The 23883-nt window shown below is 50.5% G+C and overlaps 1 long non-coding RNA gene across 1 annotated transcript in view; it reads left to right on the top strand.

Moving 5' to 3' along the window:
- The first annotated feature begins 9193 nt into the window (after positions 1 to 9193).
- Positions 9194 to 23883, top strand: part of LOC133353979 (uncharacterized) — an 84725-nt gene continuing 70035 nt past the window's right edge. The window contains exon 1 of the long non-coding RNA XR_009756512.1: positions 9194 to 9241. This is a non-coding gene — a long non-coding RNA (uncharacterized LOC133353979). The remainder of the gene's footprint in view (positions 9242 to 23883) is intronic.

The following is a 23883-nucleotide window of genomic DNA, read 5'->3' as shown; positions in this document are numbered from 1 at the left end:
GAGGTCAGAGTGCTGAGCTGGGCACTACTGACATCCTGGGTTCCAAATCCGGGTTTCGGCCACCTGCAATGAAAGCGGGTCCTCAGGCGTCGCGTGAGTTCACGGACTCTGCCTGTCACACCCACGACGACTGCAGGAAACAAACTAAGTGAAATGAAATGTGCTCGTGCCCTTAATGTGGCCAAGCGGGAAGGGAGCTCTGCGAATTGCAAATATACCGGTTTGACTGTCACGCGACGAACGTGTCATCTCTTTAACGGCAGAGCAAGTGGGGAAAGTGCCGACCCTCGCCCGCACTCACAACTGAGTTGACCAGAGGTCAAGGGAAGGGACCTCATGGGTCGCTCTGTGATATCCGCTTCCGCGGGCCGTTCGCCAACAATGCGGATGGTCGCGATGCTCTGCGGGATTTCAGATTGGATTCTTCGTCGCGCGTCGTTACGCCGAATGCCGCAGTCGTGATATAACATTTGGGGGCAAAGAGCAAAGCACAGAAGCTTGTGTGCTGCTGTTTTCACGACTGCTCGTCATACACAAAAACATAGGTGCTTCTATTGGTCCGCCTGGGTGAGTTTAAAGCTAAGGCGGCTGCCCACCGTCTCTCTGAATTTACCTCGGTTGTATCAGTGGTGCACGGTACTGTACTGAGACATTCAAATCTGCGTTAGGTCACTCGTTCCACCCCGAGATTGAGCCGTGCACTTGGTCACGATCGTTGCCGAACAAGAGGGACAAACGGAACTGAATTCTGGTTAATTCGATTGTAAGTTCGCACAACTCCGGCTCTTTGCGGCCCACCACGGTAACCATCGCCATGTTTGCCAGTCTCCCCTTGTTACACGCTGCACGTGTACGATGATCGCTCAACACGTCCCACTTGAGAGAACCCATTCAAACTAAGGATGCGGTACTGCATCGCGCGAGACAACCACGTGGGGGCACCGCAGGAGACACTCTCTTGTCACCTGGTAATGTGTACACGCATACATGATTTCTATTTGACGAAGCTGAACGTGTTTGTAAAATAACGGTGGGTCTTAAACGGAATAATATCGATGGGTGACGTTTCAGGCAATGGCTCTGCTTCGTAGCACGTTAGAGGCCATCTGCTCGTGGGCCCTGCGTACGCAACGACCAACGCCAAATTACCAAATGTTGTGCTTTGATTTGAAACGCCACTGCGTTACTTAATGTGACGCGCGCACACACGCACACGTGCGCGCACGTCTATACATGGACATTCAAGATGTCTTGCATTTAAATCGGAAGTGTACGTCTCGCGTGACGCACACGTGTACACCCACACAACCTCGACCGCTATTTCAATTCGCACCGGGAATTCTCCCACGTCACTTGGGGGGGGGGGGGGGGGGCGTGCACGTGTTGAGCAAACCATCCGGCGCATTGCGCATGTAGCAACGGCAGTGGCGTGCGGCCGGAGAACATTGGTTATCATCGAAAGATGATGATCGCGGTGGGCTGCGAGGACTGGAGCTGACGGAAGCCTGGCTTGGAGACGAGATGAATTGCTAACTCGTTCGCCACGGTCCCAGCTGTCTGCTGCAGATGACACCTTGACACATACGCACCCTCCCCACCGCCGCCGCCTATTGCAGTGCTCATTGTCGCGTTGAGCATCTTTTGACCCTGCTGTTGAAGCCCGTATCCAGTCAAGCACATTCCCTTTGTCTAATGAAGCATCCGCCATAGTCAGAACTAGCACAAGCAACAATTTTGTGGCTGTATGTACATTAATGGCAGGTTACTGCGGTGAAGTTTCGGTAATAAGTAAGCAGCGCGCAGCCTCCCGCTGGTATAAATTTTACGGGGGGGAGGCAGAGTGCCAGTGAAAAGGACAGCTTATCAAGGTCACAAAAAAACGGAGGCTTTTTTTAAGTTCTTACATTTTTTTTATTATTTTAATGTTTTAATATTGTTCTTCGATGCGTTGCATATACGAATGTAAGAGAGGCACGCTTTGTAAAACGTTTTCGCTGGTCAGAGCTCAGCGATTACTCGGAATTCATCACGCCGAGCTCCTAGTCGAAATAACATGAGTGGCAGCCGAAGGCCTGTCACGCACGTGGCAGGTAAAGGGAAGAACCACCACGTGGCATTCGTTATTCCGCAGTCTAACGATGGGAGGACAGCAGATGACGTGCGAACGAGTACAACCTTTCATCTGGCCAAAACCCAACCTTGGAATGACCTTAATTTTACGTAAAAAGACCCCACCACACCCCACTATATCCCTAACGGACTACTGGGGCAAGTGCTGTTAGCGAGTAGCACCTATGGACGCCGAGGACTGGTACACTACGAAGGGGGTGGGTGGCCGGCCAACTCCGACAGGGGATGACGACACGGCAATCGTCTCAATCTCGAACAAAAAAAAAACCTTGCCGGTGCGTCTGGAAGAGTTCGGTGGGTGGCCGAACAAGACCCCCACAACTGGTTTAACATGCACGTTACATATGCGTGAACAGACATCCACTCAGGCGCGCTCTGACATGACACCTGGCTCGCGCCTAATTGATGTTTGTCGAGAGCAGGCAAAGTGGTGCCGGGGGGAAGGGGGCTGGGGGTTGGATGGGATGCCGCAGCACAAGCGATTAGTGTCCCGCGGCGATACTGGGGGGGTTGATGCTGCTGCTGCCGCTGCTGCTGCTGCTGCTGCCGTGCACACCTGATGAACCAGGTACACGGGAGTTTCTCCTACCTGAGCTTCGGGGTACGATAAACTCGCGCGTGATCTCCTGGGCCCGTACCACAAAGATTGCCGGGTTTTATCGTCCCGTCCTCCCTCCCTCCCTCCCCCTCTTTGTTGTAGCGAGATGTTCGGAGACAGGTGAGAAGGCTTCATTCGTCAAGGGATATGTTGTGTCCACGAGTTGCGATCTGGAATGGTTTTTTTTTGTTATTCTTTATCGCCGCGGGGTTTTTGTTTTCCCGTGAATGGGTAAAACTGTACACACACAGGTACACAAATAATGAAGGTATTTCTCTTTGGCGTTTGTAAATTTTCATCGGATTTGTTCAGATTATTGGTGTATTGTTTGAAATCACAGATTGTCTTTTCGGGAGAAATGATTTAAGTATTTATGATCTTTTTTTTTACTGGCTTAGTTTCTGTAATTGTTTACTTTCCTACTTTGTCTTTCTGTAAAGAACTCATCCGATAATAAAGATTTTCTAAAGTCTTTGTCGCTAGCACGTGTCGCTTCCTTTGTGGAGATGGCAAAGTTCGTCATCATCATCGGCCACGGTCAATCCGCTGTTGGGCAAAGACCTGCCAAATTCGCGTCCCATCTCTCACGGCCTTGCGATGCAACAATGCACTTGGCACCTGTCACGTGCAGCGAATCGCACCGCCCCATGTCATCGGTGGACTGTCTCTCCGGCACGTTTCCCTCTGTTGGCCGCCACTTCGTGGACCATTAAACATGCCGACAGCATCATCGTCGTCATCATGCCACGAAACAATACGAGGAGTGTGTTAAAACACGGTACCTATATCTTTCTCCGGCGGCTACCCGTCTGCGTCTTCACACGCCAACCAAATTAAAGCCTCCGAAGAGCCGAGCCGGTGTTTGGCAATCGTCACACCCTTCGGTCCATTCGCTCGCAATCATTTTTTTTCCTGCCAATCTCGTGAATGGTGGTGGCGTGGCCGGCGCAAGACGGTGCATTTGCGAGCACGGCTAGCGAGGGGGCAGCAGTACACAGTGGCAGCAATGTGCCTCGGCGTGCGGTGGACATGTGGTTAGTTGACGTGTGACTATCCCACCGTGAAATTGCTCCACCGCCCACGAGCCCTCCTCCCCACGTGTTCCCCGTGTCTGGTGGTTGGCGCCGAGGTGCCTGTAATCAGGCGCGATGCCACCTTGCTCCGTTCCCAGATACCACGCTTTGTCACACACTCACTCCCAGCCAGTCGATACCCCCCCCCCCGCCACCTACTACACCACCACCCCCGCTGGTATGCCAGTTGCTACTACTAATGCCTCGCCAGAAATGTTTCATCACATCTCTTTCTACGCCGTGAATTTTTTTTTTTCAAAAAGCCACGAATCTGCCATGAAATATCACAAATGCAAACCCCGGTTATTTTCCCTCGCCTGCGTTGCTTCACACCCCCCCTCACCCCCATTTTTTTCAACGTTGTTTCGGCTATTTCTCTTTCAATATCCATACTGTACACATTTGGCCGTGCCTCATTAAGTCAACGGGAATAAAGACCGTGCCTCATTTCAGCCAGACAAGTCCCCTACGCTGGTTCTGGAATTATGTTGGCAGCCATCTCCGTCCATCTCGACCTCGATGTTATCCTCATGATCTCACGGCGATGTTTACGAATACAGGGCACAATAATATAGGATTTACCATGGAGAGACGTACCTTTGTGCTCTAGTGGTAGTACCTTATGGGCGATAATTCCTACTCTCAAAGCAATGTAGAATAGCAGGGTTCTAGGAAAAAAGAAAAACATTGGAAAGTCAGCTCTGGGTGAGTGTGGTTCACGTCTACCAGACCTCTGGCCAGCATGGGAGATTAGGCCAAATACTCCCTTGAGGGGGCTCGAAAGCTCCCTGTTGTGGAGGCCCTTCTGCCAGCAGCGGTGCGAGTTAGCAAATGCAGAACTGCGCCTTTACCTCCCTGTTATCGGCAGCCCAGTCGCAGATGAAATCATCAGTTGATTCAGAGCAAAAATAACAACGATGTTAATATGCGCACAGGATGGCTGGAAGCGTTGCATATGTAACAACTATGTCGATCCACTGCTGGATAGTTGTATATGTACAGCTCCTATGTTGATGCACTGCTGGATTTAAGAGCCGTGCTGTGCGGGTCGCGAGAATTATTTCACCATACTTCACCACGCTGGTCAGTGCGGAGTTTTGAAGGTGGACGGCTTTCCATAGTACAACAATAGACTGCTTCGCTCCCTTCTGCTGAAAACGTAGCCCCGAAATAGTCTTAATATTGTTATTATCGGACATTGTTACACATCGTGGTGGTGGTGGTCTATCAAAGCGCTTTCCAGGCGCAACTACTGCTTAACTTCCTCTTAATTGGACCTCCTTTGCCAGTACCAAAATATAATAATAGGGTCTTTCCCCTTTTTTCTGGCAACAAAACTGAAACCTTTTTACAAGGATTCATGTCTGCATTAACCACAATACTTGCAGTCAAATGCAAACAAAAAACACACTGATAATATATGCATTGTCCTTGAAACGTCGTGAGAATTGTTTTGTTTTATTTTTATTATTTTATTACTTTCCTTCTACGTGACTTTACCAAAGAACCAAGAAAACGATAATCCACCTAGCCATCTACACGCGCAATGGACTGATTTCATCACTCCATCTCCTAGGTATACGTAAAACCCTGCCGTACGCGTTTCGTTCAACCCATATCCGGTTGCTGGGTCCTGACAAGCGAGTTTGCGGTGGTTCACATCGGGATGCCTTGCAGACTTTATCTTTCTTCACGGGGCTAGGTTACGAGGACGCATGCGTTCGCGTGAACGCGCGCGTGAGTTCGCGTGAACGCCAGACTTAACACCATTTGATTTTTTTAAATCTCTGTTTTTTTTATTTAAATAAGGTCTTAGAGTAGAACACCTTTACGAACTTAAACAACGTATTAAACATCGTATCAACTTAGACATCGTGTTGTTGATGCTGCTGTGTCATCCCTACAGCTGCGTTGGAAAATGTTTTCTCCGAGTTTGAACGCCGAGCTCGATTAATGAGAGCGAATGATTGACTGCATGCAAAATTTTATTAATAATTCTAGAATATCGAGGGTGTTTCTAAAGTTTTTTTAAACACTTCTGAGAATTTGCAACAACACCACAATAAATGTGCCTCCGGGCTTTGGAGACCACCTGGAAAAGATTCCAGGCCACGCGTTGACAACGAAGGCGAACAAGTGGAGACTTTTTGAAGCTATTAACATTACATTTGTTTTCGTGTTACAGTGTATTATCCGTTCCTTCACCATTAAAAACGATAGTCCCATGTGAGTGTTAACATTTTTTGAAGCACCCTGTACATGCAATATCCTCACCGTTTTAATAAACCAAAACCCTATCAGTCTATTACGTCCCGATTTAAAGCTTTCGTGACTGCAGGGATTCATATTCTTGGTTCACGTAGAAGGGAAATAATAAAATAATAAAACTAAAACTATACAATTCTCACGACGTTTCGATGGCAACACAAGCAATTTTCTTGCTCTGGTTTTCACACCTGATGATGATTGCTTGTGTTGCAATCGAAACGTGAGCATTTTATTATTTTTTTTTATTTCCCTTTTACGTGACTTTACCGAAAGAACCAAGAATATCTATGACGCCGGTTAATTTTCGGACACTTTGTTTATATGTAATCCGTTTAACGCGTAGCCTTTCGCGACCGCTTGCAAGTTCGGGCGAGGATAAATGTGCGCGTGTTGACGCCGCACCCCCGAACGGTTCTTGCCCAAGTCTCTTTCCGTGGGCGGGAAGCGAGGGAGGTGATGAACTCTCCTTCCGAGAGCGCGAGACGCAAACCTCGCAGCGTGCCGACATCGGCATGCAAAGCCCGTCGGCGCGCGCGTGCATTCGGGTTTTTAAATCCTTTATATTAAGTTCACTTGCTTGCTTGCTTGCTTGCGCGCTTACGACCGTGCAAATCTTTCGGTCGCTTTTTAACCCACTTCCCGTGATCCAATCGAGCTGACATTTTGCACACAGACTCGTTGTGTGTGACAATTTCTTTTCGTGAAAAATTTTTTTTCCAAAACTTTACACTTTTTAGGTTAAAAATAATTGTATTTAATTACCAATTGCTTAATGGTGGCAGGCAATCATCTGACCCATAGGTGGCAGCCATCTCAAGCCAGAGGACGAGAGGACTCTAGCCGCCCGTTTCAAAGACCAATGCGGGCTGGGTTGTGGCCCGTTGAACACGCATATAAATGATTTATAGTGAAAAACTTAGTTTTGACGGGTTAATTTTTTTTTTACCAATGCGTCCGTCCGATTGATGTTGTCGGTGTTTAATTAATGGGCTACCGAGCGAACCTTTGCGCGGCGCGATGCGCCCGCTCGCCGGCCTCCGAGCAAAAACCTCACTGAGCGTAGCTCCAATCACGGGGAGCGTCGTGGATCTGTTGCGCAGCAGCGGAGGTGGTTTCACGATTACGCGCGGAGCAAGGAGGAGAGCCCCAAGCAACATCAGGAGGAGGAGGTGGAATCTTGAAGTTTTCGTGGCTGCAGGAATTCATACTCTTTGGGTCTTTCGGTAAAGTCACGAAAGACCAGAAGAGTAAGAGGAGGAGGTGGTGGTGGTGGTTCTCAAAGGTTTGCTATGGTGGGGGGCTGACCCCCACCCCCCCGTGCGCCCCCCCCCTTCACCCACCACAACCACCACAATAAAGACCATTGGTCTCTGCCCCCCCCACCACCACTTCTCCCCAAGTTCGTAAGGCCACAAAACAGAATGGCGCACGTGTCCACGCGGCGAGTCGTTGCGGTGGTAGTGTGTATGTGTGTGTACGTGTGTGTGTATGTGTGTGTGTACGTGTGTGTGTGTGTACGTGAGTGTGTGTACTTGTGTGTGTGTACTTGTGTGTGTGTGTACGTGTGTGTGTACTTGTGTGTGTGTGTACGTGTGTGTGTACGTGTGTGTGTGTGTACGTATGTGTGTACGTGTGTTTGTACGTGTGTGTGTGTGTACGTGTGTGTGTGTACGTGTGTGTGTGTGTGTGTACGTGTGTGTGTACGTGTGTGTGTGTACGTGTGTGTGTACGTGTGTGTGTGTGTGTACGTGTGTGTGTACGTGTGTGTGTGTACGTGTGTGTGTACATGTGTGTGTACGTGAGTGTGTGTGTGTGTACGTGTGTGTGTACGTGTGTGTGTGTGCGTGTGTGTGTGTGTACGTGTGTGTGTGGGGAGCGGTGGCGTAGCGGTTAGCGAGCTGCGCTACGAACCCGGGGGACCCGAGATCGATTCCCGCTCACGGCCAACACCAGTGCCGATTATCTGAGCCGGTCCTGAGCCTCCTCTAGGTCCACTCAGCTTCAAATGAGTGCCTGGTGCGGTGTGTAAACATCGCCACTGGGGAGACAGGCGGCTAACAGCACGTGCCACAACAGCCTGTTAATCCTTTTCGGGGGATCTTTGTGTTTGTGTGAAATGTGCTAGCAAGGCATTTGTATCACGCCGTCTTAATTTGTTTTGTGCTGGTTCGAAATTGTCTTCCTGCACGGTATCCATGCCGCGGCTTGCGCCTGCCACTCCGTTTCCACCAACCCAAATCTCTCCACCACCCCCTTCCCCCCTAAAAGGATTTAAAGCTCCCTCCGCCACAATGTGTTAAGAACCTGCTTGCCATAGGGCTCTTTAAATAATGCAATAGGTGATGTCACTGTACCCAGAGCCCCCCCCCCGCCCGCTCCACCCCGCCACCAATCCCCCTTTAGCTAAACTCAAAACATAACAGTAGTTACAAAAAAAAAGCTGCGTTGGGGGGGATTTGCATTTTTTTATATATATAAATCCGGCTCTCTCGTTTCGAATTGCGAACATGCGCCTCTGTACGTGTGTGTATTTTGAGCGGTGGTGTAGCGGTTAGCGCTACGCTGCGCTGCGAACCCGGCGACCCGGGTTCGATTCCCGCTCACGGCCCAACACCGGTGACGATTATCTCAGCCGGTCCTGGGCCCCTCCCCTAGGTCGTCTCAGCCTCAAACGAGTACCCTGGAGCGGTGTTGTAAACATCGCCACGAGCGAGACAAAGACGGCCGGGGCGTGATGCTGGCCAACCAAACCGTCTCGTGTGCCGTGCCGGCCTTCATAGGTGCTCGCTAACAGCACTTGCCCCAACAGTACGCTAAGGCTACACGGGGAGGGGGGGAATTCTTTGTCTTTCTCTCTTTCTATTGTTTTGATTCTCAGCGCTCGTGAGCGCGGGTGGCCGTGGGAGATGCGTGCGAGGGGAGACTGGCAGTGGACACGACTTTTTAACGACGAAAGAATGGTCGAGATGAGATTGAATTAAAAGCGATGATTTTCGCTGCTGCTCCACGCTGCGTTCGCCATGGCGCGCTTGGCTTGATCACAGCCGCTCTCTTTTCCAAGTTACCGAACGTCTGCGAGAAAATGAAAAATTGAAAGGGGTTGGTGGTGGTGGTGGGGGGGTGGAAACGAGAGAAGAAATTCAAACATCTGAGGATGGAGCCCGACATCAAGGTACGATTCGGCTTACATTTGACGATGTATTATGTTTTATTAAATACGACGCATAGAGTGTTTACGTCTCTCTTATTTGGAGGCGTTGCGGTGGGGAGCTCGGGGGGGGGGGTTAACTTCACACGCCTCGTGGAGTTTCCTCGTGCGCTGTCCGTTCGAGTCTGTCGCGCGCCTGAGATGTAATTGGAACAATGCATTCATTATTCATTCATTATTCATTCGGGCGCTTCGTTACAATCGCACAGCACGCGTTGACAATAGAACGAGCAAGGGATGCAGGAGGGTTGGCTGCTGTTGCTCAGACCTCACTTGACTTACAACCCACAGGTCGCCGTCGGTTCGGTCTCCCGGCGTGGAAGCTGAAACAATGGCTCAAGATTCTTTAATTGCCTCCCCCTCCCCTCCTCCTCCCCACTACATTCCATCTCCCTCCCCTCCCCCTCTTTCCCCGTGCACCTTTCACCACCCAACAGTACACGTGGGTGCATCCACAGCAGGTCGAATTTGATGGTGAGGTGTGTGTGTGTGGGGGGGGGATGTGTGTAACTCCCTCCTCTTCCAAGACGCACTGGCCAGAGTTGGAAGAGTAGGCCAAACACCCTCGACAGAGAGGGGGTCTGTAGAGCTCCTCTCTAGCGGAGGCCATGCCGACAGCAGTGACGGCAGCGGGCAGTTGCAGGGCTGGGCCTTTGCCACCCTAGCGGTTGGCAAGACCACATCGTGCACGGTTCGCGTGTGTTGAAGCTAGGCCTCGGCAAGGTAAGGTAAAAGTGTAAAAGCAACGAGCCTACCTTTTACCCTACATTTTACCCTTACCCCTTGGCATGTCGACGCCTTTACCTTTACCCTTTTACCCGGTAAAAAGGGTACAATTATCTTACCTTGCCGAGGCCTAGTTGAAGCTGCGCGTGGCATTCACAAATTGTTTTTTTGAAGCGGGGCATTAAAGAACCCCGATAAGGTGTTGCTCCCAGTTCCACCCCCACCCACCCCCATACGGCAGCGTGCGTGTTGATTGCAGTAACGTCGGACTTGTCGCGCGGTTCAAATAAGTCGTCATTGGCTCGGGATGAGCGATGCAGAAGATCGGAAGGGAACGTCGGAGGGCCGCTGATAGTTGTCGATTGTGAACAGGCTGGGTGGGCACGGGGGCCCAATTCCGAGCCGGCTACTGGAGCCATCTACACGGGTCAACGGCGCGGAGAAGACCTAAAAGGTCAAATTGTCGGATAACGATATCTGTGGGTCTCGGTGTGAGTCTATGGGTCTCGGTGTTTGCTTCGAAACTTGGGGAATATTGCGTCTTGTGAGCCAGATGCGGGGGACTCACCGGGTATAGGGGGAGAGAAGACTGCGGTTGGGTGAGCTAGCGAGCGTGGTGGTGCCGATCCTTCGCATCAACACCGGGGAGATAAAGGCGGCCGGGCGTGCTGCTGATGACCCACCGCGTTCGTCTGCTGTGCCGGCCTTGATAGAATTTGTCCCAACAGTTTGTGAAAGGCTATTTTGTCTTCGTCCTTAATAAATATTTTAAAAAAAGTGTGCGGATACTGGGTGGGTGATTACATCTTAGGGATCGTGAGAGGTGGATGGCCTTTGTCCAGCAGTGGATCGATCACGGCTGATGACGTAGAAGCTGAGTAGGACAGAGTTGTGAGAGAACCCGGGGGTGTTGGGTGTTGGGAAAGTTGCGTTCAGTGCTGCTCGGGACATCTGGACGGATGGAAACATTTGCAAAGGTGTGCAAAAGGTGCTGTGAAGAAGGACCATTGCCCAAAACGTCACCTATTGTATAGTTTTCATTTTTAAGGCTGCAGGGTTATTGATGAATGTGTTATATTTTTTGTGAATAGAAAAAAGTACCGATTGTTTGCGGCAACGTTTAGATCAAGGCCGGCGATGTTGATGAATTGCAATCGATTGGAGTCTCGAAATCATGTTACCACGGCCGTTTCACTCACTCTCTCACTCACTCTCTCACTCATTCTCTCACTCATTCACTCTCTCTCATTCACTCTCTCACTCACTCTCTTACTCATTCCGTCACCCATTTCCTCACTCTCTGGACCACTCACTCATACTGTCAATCATTTACGTATGTATGTTGAATTTATTTCACTCTCTCTCTCTCTCACGCACTCTCTCTCTCATTTTTTCACTCACTCATTCACACTCACTCACTTTCTCACGCCGTCTCTCTCTGACTCTCTCTCTCATTCTTTCACTCACTCATTCACACTCACTCATTCACTCTCTCACGCCGTCTCTCTCTGACTCTCTCTCTCATTCTTTCACTCACTCATTCACACTCACTCATTCACACTCACTCATTCACTCTCGCACGCCCTCTTTCTCTGACTCTCTCTCATTCTTTCACTCACTCATTCACACTCACTCATTCACACTCACTCATTAACACTCACTCATTCACTCTCGCACGCCCTCTTTCTCTGACTCTCTCTCATTCTTTCACTCACTCATTCACACTCACTCATTCACACTCACTCATTCACTCTCTCACGCCCTCTTTCTCTGACTCTCTCTCATTCTTTCACTCACTCATTCACACTCACTCATTCACTCTCTCACGCCCTCTCTCTCTGACTCTCTCATTCTTTCACTCACTCATTCACACTCACTCATTCACTCTCTCACGCCGTCTCTCTCTGACTCTCTCTCTCTCATTCTTTCACTCACTCATTCACACTCACTCATTCACTCTCTCACGCCGTCTCTCTCTGACTCTCTCTCTCATTCTTTCACTCACTCATTCACACTCACTCATTCACACTCACTCATTCACTCTCTCACGCCCTCTTTCTCTGACTCTCTCTCATTCTTTCACTCACTCATTCACACTCACTCATTCACACTCACTCATTAACACTCACTCATTCACTCTCTCACGCCCTTTTTCTCTGACTCTCTCATTCTTTCACTCACTCATTCACACTCACTCATTCACACTCACTCATTCACTCACTCACGCCCTCTCTGACTCTCTCATTCTTTCACTCATTCACACTCACTCTCTCACGCCCTCTCTCTCTTTCTGACTCTCTCTCATTCTTTCACTCACTCATTCACACTCATTCACTCTCTCACGCACTCCGCGGCCGCCACCGCCACGGGCGAGGAGATCGAGCGAGCGAGCGAGCGAGCTTGGCAGGAAAGTTGATCTCGCTGTTTGTAAACTTCTTCTGTTGAATCAATTAGGCGCCGCGCAGAGATTGCGGGCCTTTGGCACCCCGCGATGATGGCACTTCAAACGAGGTGTTTGAAGTGGCCCTCAGAGCACATCCACTGCTCTTGTCCGTCAACCGCCACGTGTTTCCTCACGCCCCCCCCCCCCCACCGCTCTCTTCACTTTGACTCGGCTCGTTGATCTTGCCAGAGACTTAACAGATTCGTCAATGACAACGCCTATAAAGGAGACGCGTGTATTTACAATAGCCGACGTTTCGGGCAACGGCCCTTTCTCGGAGCAGAGGAAGGGCTGAAGCATTGCCTGCCCCGCTTTTGCTGCGGTGTTGATTCATCAGTGATTCTTTTTTTTAGTCAGATCAAGAATTGTGAAAATGTGTGTCGTAAACCCTCCTCCACCCGACACAGCAGATTGATTGTATTGTGTCACGTGAATCAAACGTAGCCATATGTTAACTACCTCGCCTGGTATACAGGAGGTCGTGGGTTCCATCCCGACCCTGACGCCTGCTGCTGTATATTTGGAGTTTGAGTGTCTCTCTTTAATTATCATCATCATCATCACGGTGGCTCGGAGATGTTAACTACCTCGCCTGGTATACAGGAAGTCGTGGGTAAGATCCCGACCCTGACGCCTGCGGAGTTTGCGTCTCTCTGTCATCATCCTCACGGTGGCTAGGAGATGTTAACTACCTCGCCTGGTATACAGGAGGTCGTGGGTTCCATCCCGACCCTGACGCCTGCTGCTGTATATTTGGAGTTTGAGTGTCTCTCTTTCATTATCATCATCATCACGGTGGCTCGGAGATGTTAACTACCTCGCCTGGTATACAAGAGGTCGTGGGTTCCATCCCGACCCTGACGCCTGCTGCTGTATATTGGGAGCTTACATGTCTCCCCCGCTCTCTCTCTCTGCGGGCACGTGAATTTTTCTCCGGGTCCTCCGGGTTTTCCCTGCACATTTAGAACCAGCGTGCGTTTAGAGCATTTGGCTGCTATACATTTCCACACGGCGATAAGCCACTTCGGTGAGCAACCGTTTGTGATCGCCAGGTCGCTTCTGATAACACGCTATACAGCTGAGCGGGCCTCTGACCTGGTGAAGTAGAAACAAGTTTCGTTGTAAAATAGTTTAAAGTTACGAACATCGCCACCTTTGATTCGCATGCCACTTTTATGAATTGGCTGTGGAAGGCGGTGAAGTGTTTACGACACACATTGTCACACTTTGTTACACGATGGCCTAACCCTTCCCACCCACCAAAAAAAACCTATTGTGAATGAGAGTGAGGTTGTCAGTATATCTAAGGTCGTGTCTCTTAGAGTTCTCTTCACTTGATACAGTGATTTTGCTGTGACGTTTCCACCTGAAGACGGAAGCTTGTGTTGCCTCTGAAACGTCGTGATTTAATTTATTTATATTTTTTCATTACAAAAATGTACCTACGTGACTTTACCGAAAAAAACAAAGATTATGAATCCTTGCAGTCACGAAAACTTAAAATTTAGAATGAGGGTCTGGTTGTCATGGTGAGGGTCTGGTTGTCATGCGTGAGAGTCTGGTTGTCATGGGTGAGAGTCTGGTTGTCATGGTGGGAGTCTGGTTGTCATGGTGAGAGTCTGGTTGTCATGGGTGAGAGTCTGGTTGTCATGGTGAGAGTCTGGTTGTCATGGTGAGAGTCTGGTTGTCATGGTGAGTGTCTGGTTGTCATGGTGAGAGTCTGGTTGTCATGGTGAGAGTCTGGTTGTCATGGTGGGAGTCTGGTTGTCATGGTGAGAGTCTGGTTGTCATGCGTGAGGGTCTGGTTGTCATGGTGGGAGTCTGGTTGTTATGGTGTGAGTCTGGTTGTCATGCGTGAGGGTCTGGTTGTCAGGGTGAGAGTCTGGTTGTCATGGTGAGCGTCTGGTTGTCATGGGTGAGCGTCTGGTTGTCATGGTGAGAGTCTGGTTGTCATGGTGAGCGTCTGGTTGTCATGGGTGAGAGTCTGGTTGTCATGGTGAGAGTCTGGTTGTCATGGGTGAGAGTCTGGTTGTCATGGGTGAGCGTCTGGTTGTCATGGGTGAGTGTCTGGTTGTCATGGTGAGAGTCTGGTTGTCATGGTGAGAGTCTGGTTGTCATGGTGAGAGTCTGGTTGTCATGGGTGAGTGTCTGGTTGTCATGGGTGAGTGTCTGGTTTCCATGGGTGAGAGTCTGGTTGTCATGGGTGAGAGTCTGGTTGTCATGGTGAGAGTCTGGTTGTCATGGTGAGAGTCTGGTTGTCATGGGTGGGAGTCTGGTTGTCATGGTGAGAGTCTGGTTGTCATGGTGAGAGTCTGGTTGTCATGGTGAGAGTCTGGTTGTCATGCGTGGGAGTCTGGTTGTCATGGTGAGAGTTTGGTTGTCATGGGTGGGAGTCTGGTTGTCATGGTGAGAGTCTGGTTGTCATGGTGAGAGTCTGGTTGTCATGCGTGGGAGTCTGGTTGTCATGGTGAGAGTCTGGTTGTCATGGGTGAGAGTCTGGTTGTCATGGTGAGAGTTTGGTTGTCATGGGTGAGTGTCTGGTTTCCATGGGTGAGAGTCTGGTTGTCATGGGTGAGAGTCTGGTTGTCATGGGTGAGAGTCTGGTTGTCATGGTGAGCGTCTGGTTGTCATGGTGAGAGTCTGGTTGCCATGGTGAGAGTCTGGTTGTCATGGTGAGAGTCTGGTTGTCATGGTGAGAGTCTGGTTGTCATGGTGAGAGTCTGGTTGTCATGGTGAGAGTCTGGTTGTCATGGGTGAGAGTCTGGTTGTCATGGGTGAGTGTCTGGTTGTCATGGTGAGAGTTTGGTTGTCATGGTGAGTGTCTGGTTTCCATGGGTGAGAGTCTGGTTGCCATGGTGAGAGTCTGGTTGTCATGGGTGAGAGTCTGGTTGCCATGCGTGAGGGTCTGGTTGTCATGGGTGAGAGTCTGGTTGTCATGGGTGAGGGTCTGGTTGTCATGGTGACATTCGGGTTGTCATGGTGAGATTCAAGTCGCAATCATCCTGCGGTGGATCAACCAATCGAGCTCCACGTGGTGACGCTTCAGGGAGGCGTTCGTGGCTCTCCGTGCGTTCATATTTGCGAAACTCTGTCGACTCGTGAAGGCTCAAGCCAGGGGGCGTCTCTTGCTCATCGTCGTTCCCCTTCATTCTCCAGCGCGCAAATCGAAGGGTTTGGATCGTTTGGTGCGGCGTCTTGCTGAACCACCTGCACGGGGGACCTGCGTCTCTTTAGGCCGAGCCCGGCTGAACCGGTCCTGGGCCTCCACTAGGTCGACTCAGCCTGAAACGAGTACCTGGTGCGATGTGTAGTAAACATCACCACTGGGGAGACAAAGGCGGCCAGGCGTGGTGTTGGCCCACCCACCCCGTCGTGTGCCTTGCCGGCCTTAATAGCTGCTCGCTAACAGCACTTGCCCCAACAGTTTGTTTCGGCTATATGGGGGATCTTTGGGTTTTTTTGTGTGTTATGGAGCGGTCGCGCAGCGGTCTGCTCGCGGCCACCACCAGCAATGATTATTTGAACCGCTTCTGGGCCTCCCCTAGGTCGACTCAGCCTGAAACGAGTACCTTGTGCGGTGTGTAGTAAACATCGTCACGAGGGAGACGAAGGCGGGTCGAGCGCGGAGCTGACCCACCCACCCCCTCGTGTGCCGCGCCGGCCTCACTAACAGCGCTTTAGTTCGAGGGCTGTCGCTCTGTGGACAACGTCTCTCCCCGTTCAGCAGCAAGTTGTGATCGACGTTCGAAGTGAAGACTGCGACCCTCAAAGGCATGGCGCCGCTCCCGTGGTGGCTTAACCCTCCCCCCTCCCCCCCCCAGGTGATACGTGGGATCAAACAAATAACTCGAATCGCTGACGTTGCGTGATGAATGAACGAATTTCCCCAACAGACTATTACGACCTTTGTCTTTTGTGGGTGGGTGGGATGACGGTGATTTACCGCTCAGCAGTGTGAACTCGGGTGGGTCACATGGACACATTCGGTGATGCAAGTGCCAACCACACCTCCATCTGAGCGCCAGCTCTGCTTTTAGGGCCCTCGTTTAGCGGAGGAGGAAGAAGAGGGCGCCAGACCGAGCTACCAGGGGCCAGAGAGAGAGAGAGCGAGCGACGCCGTCAAATCTATAATTGACAACAGACTCGGAGAACGAACTCACCCCCGACTAGCTTCACACACCGGCGCTCCTACGCACCCCCCCCCCCACCTCTCTGCCCTTCCGTAACCTCCAGACGCACCGCGGATCTAAATCCTCTCCAGAACGCCTCGCGTCGGCCCACTTTGCGCGGCACAGCAGGTGCGGCCGTGCGAAACTAACTTACCAGGGGCGATGGAAACGTAGATAAATCTGGGCTAAAACCCGCAAAACTGCGAAATTAACCTTTGGGACGTTAAGGGGAGTTAGCGGCGTTAGCGCTAAGCCCGGAGGGGGGGGTCTCGCTGCTCGTGTGCGCACGTGGCCCTGGGTCCCATCTCGCGTGGAAATTCAACTCTGGATACTGATACTCACGTCCCATCTGTGTGTCACCTGGCTGGCAATTTGCACAACGCGCTGTCCCCTTCATTCGGGAAGTGAAAGCGGTCGCCGTTGGCTGCCCGTATTCCAGCGCTGTGGAGGCAGCAGCGAGGGGGTTAGTAGATCACCGCGCGCAAATGCCGTGACATTTTCCTCCCTCCCTTAACTTCGTGGACCTCCTAGAAGCCAGGGGTGTGCTGGCAGTACAGCAAGTTGGTTAATTTTGATATTGTACGGGGGGCGGCGGGGGGATGAAGCCCCCCACCATCACCGCTTCCCTCCCCACCTCCGCCATGAAATGTTTTTCTAGATCAGAAATTTTGGCTGAGTTTTTGGAACTTCAGCTCATGGGAACACTGTGCTCACACCACGATGTCATCAGTCTAGTGGACGATCGGCTTACGTCCCTGTTAGTTCACGGGCGGGTCGGATTGTGTTTCCATTTGTTCACGGGAGGGTTGGATTGTACCTCCATTAGTTTACGGGCTGGTCAGATTGCATCTCAGTTAGTTCAGCTAGTTCACGGCTGGGTCGGATTGTGTCTCAGTTCACGGTGAGTTCTCGTAAGTTAACGCCTCTGATATAAACTAAACCAGTGGCTATCATTATCCTGGGGTGCGAGACGTGGCTAGACTTTATAGAAGGTAAATCATCGAACACACAAATGAATTACGGGCACGTGAGTACAACTACATTGTTTCATCAAGCATCTTCTTGGTTCTTTCGGTAAAGTCACGTAGAATGGAAATAATAAAATAATAAAAATAAAACATAATAAAATAATTCTCAAGACGTTTCGGCCACAACGCAAGCAGCCGTCCTCAGGTGAAGAACAGGTATGTCAGAAAGACGGCTGCTTGCGTTGTGGCCGAAACGTCGTGATAATTAATTTATTATTTTTATTTTTAATTATTTTATTATTTCCATTCTACGTGACTTTACCGAAAGAACCAAGAAGATGAATCCCTGCGGTCACGAAAGCTTTAAATCGAAACTCATAAAAAAATTTCATGTTTTTAGCGATTGACAACCAAAGGGGTGCAAGGCTGCAGTAAAGGTTAAGTACCGCTGAACTAAATCAACGTGGGAACTTGAGCACGTGATCGCTCTGGACTACGGCAGCGAGTGGCTGTGTATCGCTGTCAATTAAAACACTGTCCGTCGGTGCAAGCTTTACATATTTCATCAGCCACTTACACACAAACGCTTGATTTAAAGGGCCGTTTATATGTCTTGGGACGTTGCCACCATCCGTCTACATTACATTACTGATATAGGTTTTTGGGTCAGATCGCGTTATTCATAAATGTGTCGTAACCCTCTATCACCCGACACGGCCAAACAGTAAAAAATGTGTCACGTTTTTCAAAGGACAAAATCATTCACTTCTTTAGCCCACCGGTGTGATGAAGAGAGAATCAACAGCATTTTAAAATGTGAGTAACGACGTTTCGCTGGTAATTACAATCAGCTTCATCGGGCAAGAATGGTGAAGCTCTCCTGTTGCTTCCGGTCTTAAATAGAGCAGCATCAGGGCGACGTCATCATTTAATTCAATCTGGTGCAGTGATTCGAGGCAAAGAGGGGGATGGTATTGTAATTATATAGATTGGTAATCATTCAATTGTTATTTTTTACTATTTGGCCGTGTCGGGTGGTGGAGGGTTACGACACATTTATAAATAACGCGATCTGACCCAAAAATCAATATTATGAATAATATTAGTCGCCAAAGCCTACGTGTTAAATATTACTGATGCAGTCAAATGTCGAGATAGCCGAGATGTGATTGAATTAAAATCGCGTCGATGAGTGATACGCGAAACGACTGAACTCCTGTCACCGTTGTCGCCACGGTGGCGAGATGTTAACTACCTCGCCTGGTATACAGGAGGTCGTGGGTTCAACCGCGACCCTGACGCCTGCTGCTGTATATTTGTAGTTTTCGTGTCGTCTCTCTCCCCCGTGGTGGCGTGGAAATTTCCCGCCGGTCCTCTGGTTTTCCCCCTCCACACATGAAATCGACATCATTTGGCTGCGATAACATTTCCACACGACGATCGGCCAATTCGCCGAGCCATCGTTTGTGAAAGCCAGGTCGCTTCTCAAAGAAAGAGCCGCGAAGCTCAGTTGGGGCCTCCGTACCTGGTAAAAGAAAATCGTTTAGTCGTAGTTTAGCACGACCTCGCCACTCGCGTTTTGCTTTTCCTCTTAAGAGGCGCACGTGGTGGATGAGAGGGGGGGGGGCACTGTTCCAGTTGCCCCCCCCTTCACTCGTCGATTCATCCGCTCATTGCTGCCACGTGTCTCGAAGCTGGCACGACCCGGTGTCCGAGCTTCCTCGTTTCTCGCAACTCGATAGGATTTCGGAGCGAAAGCGGCGGTCGGTGAGGCTTGGTCCATCACGCAGCTCCTCTTCCGTTCACTGCGCTTTGCCTACTGGCGGGCAGTCGCCCTCTCCACCTCCCCCCCTCCCCCTCTCCCCCGTATCACTCTTTTCATCGCTACCTACCACGGTGACTGTTAACGTGATCTTCACGCGTGGATTTCTCCTCCCGTGTTGAGCACTCGGGCTACCACTCGCTGGTTTCGTCTCATCCACAGTGTGCGAGCACCTACAGCAGGGGTGGGTGGGGAACCTTGTTTCTGCCAAGGGCCATTTGGATATTTATAACATCATTCGCGGGCCATGCAAAATGATCAACTTAAAAATTAGCCCGTTGTTGTATTTGGTCAAACATTGAATTAACTCACCCCTAATATGATGGCTGGAACTGCTTCTCGTTCACACACACACCCACTCGCTCACTCGCTCACACACCCACTCGCTCACACACCCACTCGCTCACACACCCACTCGCTCACACACCCACTCGCTCACACACCCACTCGCTCACACACCCACTCGCTCACACACCCACTCGCTCACTCGCTCACACACCCACTCGCTCACAAACCCACTCGCTCACACACCCACTCGCTCACACCCCCACTCGCTCACACACCCACTCGCTCACATACCCACTCACCCACTCGCTCACCCACTTACCCACTCGCTCACCCACACACCCGCCCACTCACCGCACTGCAGGTCACATCACTTCCCCTTCGGCTTTTTCCCGCGCACTGCTCCACTTTGGCAATCCCCTACCATCTTATCGAGGTTCTCATCATCTTGCTCGATGATGGAAACGTGTCATCTCTCATCTCGTGGTGCACACGCACGCGTAACAAACACAACCCGATACGCCGATGCTGAAGTACAACATCTGCTTCCCGCGTGGCTGTGTCGTAATGTCCATATCTGTGAGTGTGTTCGTAATAGCGCACCGATTTGTGTGGTGCGTGGACTATGTGTGTGCGTCTGCGTGTGTGTCTATGTGTATGGGGACCGGTAGTGTAGCGGTTAGCGCGCTGCACAACGAACCAGAGGACCAGATTCGATTCCCGCTCACGAACAATAACAGTGGCGAATATTTGAACCGGTTCTAGACCTGCCCTAGGTCGATTCGGCCTCAAATGAGCACCTGGTGCGGTGCGTAAACATCGTCACTAGGGAGACAAAGGCGGCCGGGCGTGGTGCTGGCCACCCACCGTGCCGGTCTTCATAGGTTCCCGGTAGCAGCACTTTCCTATAGGGGGGTTCTTTATCTTTGCATATCTGTACGTGTATCTGTGTGTGCTTACACGTGTGTGTGTGTGTGTTTGTGTCTGTGTGGTCACCTATAGGCGCTCGCTAACAGCACTTGCCCCGACAGTTTGTTAAGGCTACATGGGGGATCTTTGTCTGTGTCTGTGTGCTCGTGGAACGGAATGTGAAAGCAGCAGCAGCAGAAGAAGCACCGGCAGCTGTGATCACTTATAGTCAATCGCCAGGCCCAAGGATGACACCTCCAGAGGAGACACGCGCAGTAAAACTTAAACGTGCAACGAATTCAACAGCGCCGCGCGCGCGTTCGCCAGCGTGTTGCAAACGTTCACGGTTCGAACGCAAGCGACCCGCCCTGGTTATTCAGGCGGCTCGTCTAGGCCAAAGAAATACCCACAGACGTGCAGTCTGCCGCTTGTAGAGGCCACTGCGTGCCGGCGACATTACCACAAATGACTCATTCATAGCAACCACCCCCACCACCAACCCCCTACTTCTAAAGCTCGGCAGGACCCTCTTGACAAAGAGTCACGAGACTCAGTGAGGTTACCGCTATTACAGTTTTGTTTTTGTGTTAACGGTGTAAGGGACTGGCTGATTTGATGTGCAGCGTTGTGGGATGCGCTTGCACGAATGACGCTCTATAAAATTAAATTATAATTATTATTAGGTAAAGCAGCATCATCATCATCAACCATTTCGCCGAGGGTTGTCAACTGTTCCGGTTTTCCCAGGATCGCCTTGAGGCGCTGTGAGCTGTCCCCGTAATTCCGCGAAATTTGCGAGTCCCAGTTTGTTTTGTAAGTTGCGTGCCCGGAGGCGAACAAAAAGATACATCCACCTCACGGGCGAACTTTCAAAGTCAGTGCCTTACAAAATTCCCGTCATCACGTCCACTCTCCTCCGCCTAGATCGCTGTTTCACACAAATATACTGCACGAAGAGCACCGATTAGTGTCAAGGCTTTCGCGGCCAATATTGCACTTTTATCCATAAAGGGGTTTCTTTTGTGGGATAGATCGCGTACATTTAAATGTGTCGTTAACCCGCCACCACCCGACACAGCCAATTAGAGATTGTACCTCTCTGGCGTGTCTCTTTGTACTGTAAAGTAGGTCCGTTGCCCGAAACGTCAGCGATTCTAGATTTTGTTTTCCTTTTATGTTTAGGCCGTCAGAGTGTTAGTCAAGAATATGTTGAGTTTCTTTTTTGTCTTTCTCTCTCAACTGTAAAAAATGAACACTGCCCAAAGTCGTCTTTAACAACAGTTAACAATTCCGGCTGTCAATTACCGTTAAAAATAGACGGTGGTTTAAATTACATTCTTGGGCTTAGTGTAATAATCACATTTCGGGACTGCCACTTGAAAGTAATAGGATGCTGATCGACAAGCAGCCCTGCTTCGCACCCACCCAACCACCCACCCAACCACCTACCCAACCACCCACACAACCACCCACCCAGGCAGACGGGCGGCACACAGACAACGGAGTTGTTTTAAATGGAGACATCAACCTTCTCCGGTTTCTTAGACTCCACCTTAGGGGGCCGCATCTGTGCGATGCCCTTTCTTGATCTTCTTAATTGACGCAGGCGCGCACACACACACAGACGCGCACACACACACGCGCGCACACACACACACGCACACACACGCGCGGACGCACGTGCCCGCGCCTGTGTGTGCGCGCGCGCGCGTGCGTGTTCCCGTGCACGTGTTCTTCACGTGGGAGGGGAGCGGTGGGACAGTGGTTGGTGCAGCGCGCTTCAAGCGAGGGATTGGTTTGCTGCGTTCAGGACCCCCTCTTAAAACGGTGGCGAATATTCATTTGGTCCGCTTCCTGTGCCTCCTCACTAAGATCAAATCAGCTTCAAATTAGTGCTCCACTAGGGAGACAAAGGCTGCCGGGCGTGGTGTTTGACCCCCCCCCCCACACACACCCTCCCTCGTGTGCTGTGTATCAGCCACACTGGCTGGGCTATCCGTTCGTTTCTTATGATCAACCAAATCGTGACGGTGATGTTGCTGGGTTGGCATTTGGCGCAAGGACAACCAAAAACAAACTCGACACATTTGCGGTTTATTTTCAATTCCGTCAATTATAACTCACACGAAAAAACGCTCGATCACAACGCTGATTAAGTGTACACACCCCCCCCCAACCCTCCTCCAATTACTTAGCAATTCATTGATGCCTACACAAGCTCCGTAATGAAGATGCATTACCAAGAAAACAATTACCGCAGGAGTGATTACAATTACATAAGTCAATAAATGAATAATTAAGTATGCCGCATGCAAATGTGGCCGTGTAAAAAAAAACACGCACGCGCATACTCTAATTAATTGTTTGCTAATATTCATCTCAACGTGCCCGCCGATGTGAAACATGCAATCACCGGCGACGGGTCCTTAAGTGCAATTGAACGAGCTGCCAAAACAAACGCGCTGTCCCGTACAGGGGGGCCCCAGTGGAGTTTCCAGAACAACATTCACCGTCTCAACCCGAGACGTCTCTCGGTGCCGAACGATAGCGCACGAGTGTTCTGGGGGGATGGAGGGAGGGAGCGAGTGGGTGAGCGAGTGGGTGAGTGGGTGTGTAAGAGAGTGGGTTAGTGGGTGTGTGAGCGAGTGGGTGTGTTATCGAATGGGTGTTTAAGCGAGTGGGTCAGTGGGTGTGTGAGCGAGTAGGGGAGTAGGTGTGTAAGAGAGTGGGTGTGTGAGCGAGTGGGTGAGTGGGTGTGTGGTGGGGGCGGGGCGAGGGGGGGGGGGCGCTACAAACGAATTAAAGGTAACGCCTCGAATTTCGATTTAAAGCTTTCGTGACTGCAGGGATTCATCTTCTTGGTTCTTTCGGTAAAGTCACGTAGGATGGAAGTAATAAAATAATAAAAATTAAACATAATAAACTAATGCTTGCGTTGTGGCCGAAACGTCGTGAGAATTATTTTATAATGTTTTATTTTTTTATTTTTTTATTTCCATCCTACGTGACTTTTACCGAAAGAACCAAGAAGGTAACGGGGTTCACGCCGTTATAACGCGGAAACGCGCACCGTTGTAACGCGGTTTCTGAGCCGGAGAGGACGAACTACTTTCTTGAGCTGCACGACTGAGCGGTGCAGTGATACAGTGCGCGGAATCTAACAGCAAACGTTATTTGTCCGGCCACCTCACTGCGTGTGCGTATTTTTCGATTTAAAGCTTTCGTGACTGCAGGGATTCATCTTCTTGGTTCTTTCGGTAAAGTCATGAAGAATGGAAATAATA

The sequence above is a fragment of the Lethenteron reissneri genome, chromosome 45 (assembly GCF_015708825.2).
Source record: "Lethenteron reissneri isolate LAM-NWPU_2019-01 chromosome 45, ASM1570882v1, whole genome shotgun sequence".
In the NCBI taxonomy this organism is placed as follows: domain Eukaryota; kingdom Metazoa; phylum Chordata; class Hyperoartia; order Petromyzontiformes; family Petromyzontidae; genus Lethenteron; species Lethenteron reissneri.
The sequence above is the reverse complement of the archived record's forward strand: the minus strand, read 5'-3'. Positions and strand labels throughout refer to the sequence as shown.